The sequence below is a fragment of the Erigeron canadensis genome, chromosome 6 (genome assembly GCF_010389155.1).
Source record: "Erigeron canadensis isolate Cc75 chromosome 6, C_canadensis_v1, whole genome shotgun sequence".
Classification (NCBI taxonomy): Eukaryota; Viridiplantae; Streptophyta; class Magnoliopsida; order Asterales; family Asteraceae; genus Erigeron; species Erigeron canadensis.
In genome coordinates, this window is record NC_057766.1 from 18,701,190 (window position 1) to 18,708,908 (window position 7,719).

A 7,719-nucleotide genomic window follows, 5' to 3' on the forward strand; every position below is an offset into this window, starting at 1 on the left:
TAGAGAAATATATAGGCAACATAATTTTTAGTACCCCATTAGATTGATGTAAAATAGCTTCATGTAACTCAATTTATAGTATATAGATAATTAACCTTATTTATAAGTACCTTAATTAAACCTATTAAGTACACATCGATAAAACGTCAAGAATGCACTAATTTTTCCACTCCCATCATAGAACTTTTAGATATACAAGAGAACAAGAAAACTCCATCATAAGAGAGTACTTGAACTCTCATCCCTCAAATCATTGTTAACATAGTCACTACCCTCAAAGGATTGGATGACGTAAAACCGTATACATAATACGGATACCAGCAGGGAATCGCCACCTAAATATCCTAATCTTCCTCACACTCCCCCATGCTAGGTGGCATGGGACCCACATAACTCTCTTTATTTATATAATGATATTAGATTGCATTTTAAAACAGTATATGTTAATCGACGTATCATCAATTCTATAAAGAAAAAGGATCATTACAAAAAGAAGAAAAGAACCTGTAATATTTAACCCAATATCATGACGATAGATATAGAAAAAGATGGTGAATCTGGCAAGAATCTATAATAAAACACATAAGCAAAAAATATACTAGCAACAAAAATCTAATTATAACAATAAAATGGATATATATAATTAAAGATTGGATTGTGTTTCTGGTGAAAAGTGAAAAGTAAGATCGATGGATTAGATTAGTGGTTTTGGTGATGGAATATGGTGAGCGAGGGCAGGAGTGCTTATCATTATTGAGTAATTTACTTATAATAATAATAATAATGGCATGAAATAAAAAGTTACCTGAACGGTTGGAATCCTCCGCTTTTCGCATTCCACTTATCAGTTTTCGGCTTCACCGTCCACTTCCCATTATTACCATTACCATCTTTATAATTGTCGATCAATACATTGATATACTTACATTAATAATTAACAATCCATTAACATTAAGCATTCAATAGATCATAATTCATACACATATAAATACATAAAAAAAAATCATCTATCCATCTAATTACCATCTAAATGCATCAATGCATTCAATGACACAATAACCAATTGTAAGAAACAAAATTCACGGATATAGTATTACATTGAATTATTAGTAAAAGAGATTATTAACTATTATATTATTGAAATGCTAATTAAACCTATTAAGTAGACACCAATAAAGCGTCAAGAATGCGTCAATTTTTCCACTTGCTTGATAGAACTTTTAGATATATATAAATTCATCTATCCATCTAATTACCATCCAAATGCATCAATGCATTCAATGACACAATAACCAATTGCAAGAAACACAATTCATGGATATAGTATTACATTGAATCATTAGTAAAAGAGATTATTAACTATCATATTAATGAAATGCTAATTAAACCTATTAAGTAGACACCGATAAAACGTCAAAAATGCGTCAATTTTTCCACTTGCTAGATAGAACTTTTAGATATATATAGATAACTATAATTATAATTAATTAATATCAACTCACAGAACACTTTGTTATTCTTATTTTCGCTATATGTATTAAATTATGTATCTATATATGTTGCAAGATAGAAGTCAGTGAGTCGGTGGTGAGATGACTGCGCATTTCGATCCTAATCCCTTTGGCGATGGAGAAGAAGTTAATCCATTCGATGTAAGTTACTATTATTATATTTGTATCTATATGTTTTGTTTGAATATACGGTATGCGATTGTGATATATAATGTGTTTGACTTCAACTAGGAGTGTCATTACTTTCTGAATCTCAGTAGCTATGGCGGAAATTAGATATTGTCATTATTATTTTTTTGTAACCGCCTTCCGCTTTAATTCTGAGGGTTTTGTGAGTACTAGGTATTGTCATTACTTTCTGGATCTCAGTAGCCATGGCGCGCGGAAACTGGGTATTGGTTTTTATGTGAAAAAAAAGAACTTGATTATGGTTCTGATTGAAGTTGATGTGTGATTTCTTATAAAGGTGTTAGCTACACTCCTGATCAAATTAGAAAAATGGAAGAATCAGTGCGATACGAATAGAATATGAACCTATGTAACTCATTGAAATGGAAAATGTCACCATGTCTTGCAACCAATGTTTTAAATTCGGTGTTCCTGCTCATGTGAATTATGTTTATGGATAGACGATCCACTTTAACTGAGGCATGTCTTTTTTTTGTACATGTTGATTAATTCCCTCTTTTGGAAGTGTCCTTGTATTAGTAACTTTTTCCAAACTCAATTATGTTAGATAGCCCCTAATACATGCAATTTTATAAAAAATGATGGCACCTTTATGAAGCGTCAAGCTACAGCTTGAGTCGTTAATAGAAGTGGGTATTTCGATAATATTGATGGTAAATAGCGGAATTCTGAATCCTTCCATTCCATAATTAACAGTTGTTTTATGGTTGTTTGTTTGTTGTTAAATAGTGATGTCATGTGCAGCTCTTCTCCACCATTAAGAACACAATGGCGGCTGATGCGGTAGCTCTTTTAAGTCTAAATTGGTTCCTACAACTGGCACTCACACATATTCTACTCTACCCCTGGTTGCTTGCTTATTGGGTGTGTTTCTTTACTTATTTTCTTTGATTGAACATCCATATTTTTGGTGGTTTCAAGCAAGTGTATGTCTTTGTTTTTGCATGATGATCTTCGTTTTAATATCACCTGAGTTAAGTTTTAGTGTTCTAACTGGTGTTCTAACTGGTGTCGGCTCTAGCTTTTGGTTCAATGAAATGAAGACCAATGAGATTGGGTAAGTTTCTTTGTAGTCATTGTTAATGCAACTGATAGTTAGTTGTTATTGCAACTGATGCAATTATGTAATTCAATTCGAAGCCTCAAGAGCTTCAACATCAAATGGAAAAGTGCTATCACATCGGGTGAGTTTTGGATATTGTTAAATGTTATAGCAGTTAAAAATATTCGTTGACAGTTATTAATGTGAAGATCTTAAACACTTTTATAAGTGCAAACTAATGGAGAAAATGTTATATGTTTTATAGATGTGTGTGGTTGTATAGAGATCAGATAATTGCTGTAGTGTTAGCGTGTATCTTTTATGATCAATCTATATATACTTACCAGGTTTTTCGGCCGTACAATACATAAACGTACAATAACATTTAATCACCGTTTAATCTATATATACTTACTAGGTTTTATGAGGGCCTAGGGGCCATTCCAGAAACCCATATTACCTTCTATTAATACAACTCTCTAAACATGTGATCATTTCAGCTAATTTCCGTTGTTTACATCATTCATTTTATAGGTATTTGAGGATCCTGAGATTTCTAATTTAAAATTGGGATGCCTGTCTTGAAACAGCGCTTGGACCAACTTCGTGATGTTAATAATTAGCACTTAGATTTATTTATTATATTTCATGTTACGGCCTATTCTTATGATTTCTTTTGAGCATAAGAGCATTTACGTCTTTTATATGGACTTTCATGTTGTGTTTGCCTTTCCAGATGATGGAGCTTGGAAGCGATTCGATTAACAGTCAGATTACTTTCACATAGTGAGTTTAATTTCTTTTTATCCTTCAAAAAAAGAGAAATATAATTCCCATTTTTTGTATCGCATGTTTAGAGGCGCAAAAGGGTGGGTAATGGGTCCAAACGAGCCAGATCGACCCAAAACTGTCCTTGGAGATTTTCAGGTCCGTGCATGATTCTTGAGCTATATATATGTAGGAACAAATTGTGTAGACAAACTAGCTATGGAGGGGGAACAATTGGGTAGCTGGTCAAAACGGGTCGGTTAACAACACAATATTGTTGACAAGAAGAGTGAGTTATAAAATCGAGTATTTCAAATTTATTATAATTAGGTATTTCTCCAAAGTGCAAATGCCCCATATATAGCACATCGCAACAGTTATTGTATGTCGCGTGATGATGCTAGATTTTCGTAATCTTTATAAATGTTGGTGATTTGTTGTTGTATAAGATTCATTAATAATTAGTACGAGTATATAACTTGAGCTACAGATTTGCAAGAAATCATGCCCCAAAGGGATAGGTCTTCAGCAAACACATAACCAAAAGAACTATCTTTCAAAAGGAGTTCAAGTTCTTTTGACAAGCAATCAGACAAAAGTTCTGAAAGCAACTTGGCGAGTAGTAGTCATCAAACTCCTACGAGACAACCCATATTCCTTGCCACGGATGTCAAAAGAAAGCGTTCAGAACCTAGAATCGAAGATGTTGCCGGCAGGAAAATGAGCCAAGGTGCATTCAAGACGTTCTGGTGAAACTTGCATCTGAAAGCTACAGCCTACAAATTTGAGTACCCACTCGGCAAAATATGGCACAAAGAAGTTTGTGTTCTTTGCACAGAGGTTTACATGGTACATTTTCGTTGTCAAGATACCAATTTTTTCAGAGCGTTTAGACATTTGAGATTTCTATAACACTTTTTCATTCTCAATTGAAATTATGCTAACATGTAAAATCTAACTTCTTGGTTCTTTTCAATGCTAGAATTATGGTTGACATTACCTGACCTTTTTCAAACTACTTATAATTAATTCATGTATTCATACACTACTTTAGTTTCGTTTGATAAGATGCTATGAGATTATGGCATTAGGATTATTTACATTATGTAGTTTGTCCTTTATTATGCTATATAATTTTACAACCTTTTATGTTTTTTTTTATTGTTAGATGGCGATATATCATGGTAAATTTTACAAATTAACACAAATGTTTGATTTGCAATTACGTCGTCTCCTCACCTCGCATGTTTTGTATGTAATCACCGTAAAGTCGTCGCAACGCGCGGGCACCAGGCTAGTATTCAAGAAGGATACCAAATTTTTTTTTTGATTTTAGTGGCAGATCTAGGTTTTTACCTCATGAAGGTCCTTAAGTTTTGGTAATCTAATTGACACAACCGAAAAGAATAATATGTCCAAGTCGGATTGAGTCATATATATATATATATATATATATGTATGTATGTATCCTTAATAGTGGTTTGTTCAAATGAAACTTTAATTTTTTTTTTGTATCTCAAGGGCTTAATCTTAGTCATTCGATCATTCTCATCAATGGTTGAGATTAACACTTACCTCCTAATCTCCCAATAACTATAAACCAGTGACTTAAATTCACTTTTTGATAAAGTGAGAGCCATTGGATGATATAAGAAAATTATTCTTGACCATGAGATTACCTTCCTCATTTAACTTCCTTTTATGCAAGTTGAACACGTATAACAAATCCCCTTTCAATTCATAAATTATTTATAATTATAATTATACTACGTATCTTTTCCTTTACAGTAACATCATCATTACGTTCCTTAAACCTCTCAATTCATTTATTATTAATCTTTTATAAAATTTATATTTATATTTATATACCTAATATAAAAAACAATATTAGCCATTTAAACAATCTACCACTATCTATATCTATCTATGTGTGTGTAAGAGCATTATTTAATTAAGTATGTAATTAATTTAAAAAAAAACTAAGTCTGCTAGCTTTTTTTTAGTGATCGGCCCTATGGGTGTATAAATTCAAATTAAGGCTATTTCATTCTTTCAAATTATAAAATTATTTTTAATAAAAGCTACCACCTAACTAAGGTAGTGTTTGATAATGACTTAATTAAAAAGTCATGATTTAACTTTGATTGACTTAATAAGTAAAAAAACAACTATATTGACTTAATCCATACAGACTTTAGTCACTTTCCCCATTCAGTCACTTAATGACTATATAAACAAACAAGCAGTAACATTTATTTTACACAACCTAAAATTTATACTTATAAAAGTGCTAGCCATATACAACACTAACCTCTTTTAATAGTCAATTACTAATCTTCATTAAACTATCTAATTAACAAACACCAAATCATAATTATGGCGAGTTGTGAACCTTTAGTTTGGTATGCCTAGAACAATAGCGGATACAAAATTTTTATTCTGGGGTTGTTAAACAATTTTCATGATACCAATAAATGTATAATTAAACTACAACATTCAGGTACATTATTTTGGGTTGCCAATTACCTTAAAATTAAATAAATACTTTGAAATATTATTAGGAATATAGACTTTTGTAAAAATTATGGGGTTATCATGATCACCCTTGACCATCACATAGCTCCTCCACTGTCTAAAAGCACATTGGTTACATAATTGAATATGGAGTAGTGTCCTTCATTATTTATATTTTTGAAATGCTATGTTAGCGAAAAATAAATAATAGATATTTATCTGTAAAAAGAATATCGACATAATGTTTTGTTGGATTAGTTAGAGTACTTTAATCAGAGTCACTAAAGTAGATCATGTTGCCATGTTAGGAAGATCTTCACCATGAATAATGTTCCAAACAAAGTGACCTTACTCTAAACTAACAAGTTGAAGTTATACAAAAGCTTTACATGTGAGATATCTCATTCATGTAAATGAATATTTTAATCTTTTGCTAATTCCGATTTAAGAGGGCATATTGTGTCATTATTTTTTAATTTTTTAACAAGTAAATTTAAACATAAATAGCCTTTAAAAGTAGATTAAAGAGTATAATGACTAAATTAAATGATATAAAATTTACTTGATTCGAAAACAAACATTTAAAATTAAAAAATAATTTATACTAACTACGTTTAAAATTAAAAAATAAATTATACTAACTACACAAACGTTTATGATTTAAAAAAAAAAGTATGTGAGAGATTTTTCACTCAACTTAGGTGCTTAACAGCCTCATATTCCGTTTCACCAAATATATATTATTTATATATCATTAGCCATTTCTAATACAAAATATTTTTGATATTTATATGACGATAAGTCAACATGTCTTATCAATAAATACTATTATATTATTATAAAAACTTAATATGCTCATCCCGTGTATTACGCGGGATTATAATCTAGTTAAAAATATAACATGGAGCGGTATTTTTGTAAATTTGCTAAATAAAACAAAATTCTTCCTTTTTTCCTCTTCCTTTCCTCCTGATGGACACACACCCAACAGAAACACACATATACACACAAACACACACTCTCTCCCTCCCTCCTTTCCACAGGCGACCACAACCACCACCACCGCTTCCACCATCATCTCGCGCTCCCCCTCTTTGTGGGTCTCCATCTCAAACCACTAGCAACAACACAAATGGATGATGATGTTTTAGATATTACTAGAGTGATATTTTACGTAGTTTATGTTTTATATATAAAAAAAGGATAAACAAACCATTTTTATCCATGATTTGTAGTTTTTTTCTATTATTTTGTTTTTTCATATGATAAGAAGTTGTATCTTTAGTTGTTGTTGTTTAAAATTTTTATAATGAGTTTTGCCCACAAAGTGTTTGATTAAATGTCTAAACCCAAGTGTATGTACTAAATCAAATTTGATTATATACGAATTGTGAGTCCCTCGATAGCTACAGATCGCTCTCGAGATCGTCTATTGTTATTCGTTTCTATAAGCTATAGAACGAACTTAGTCACCTGATGTATGTGTATGTCGAATGTGATACCTCAATTTAGGGTATTCATTCGTATATATATGTTTCAGATCGAAACTGGGCTTGCTGGGCTTTGTTCTTACGAACTTAGCAGCCCAGCCCATGTAACGAAGTTAATCTTCGTTTGTACCAAACGAAGTTTATCTTCGTTTGCCTCTAACGAAGATATTCCTTATTCCTTATCTTCGTTAGATGTAAGACTTGG

General features: G+C 31.4%; 1 long non-coding RNA gene across 3 annotated transcripts; it reads left to right on the forward strand.

Annotated features, from left to right (window-relative positions):
* The first annotated feature begins 2,721 nt into the window (after positions 1-2,721).
* Positions 2,722-4,551, forward strand: LOC122605991. 3 transcript variants are annotated; one of them, XR_006324780.1, is made up of 3 exons: positions 2,722-3,528; positions 3,704-3,799; positions 4,001-4,551. It is a non-coding gene; the product is annotated as an uncharacterized LOC122605991 (long non-coding RNA). The 3 variants fall into 3 exon arrangements; XR_006324779.1 differs by lacking the exon at positions 3,704-3,799; XR_006324778.1 differs by lacking the exon at positions 2,722-3,528 and having other exon boundaries at positions 3,535-3,799.
* The last annotated feature ends 3,168 nt before the right edge of the window (positions 4,552-7,719 follow it).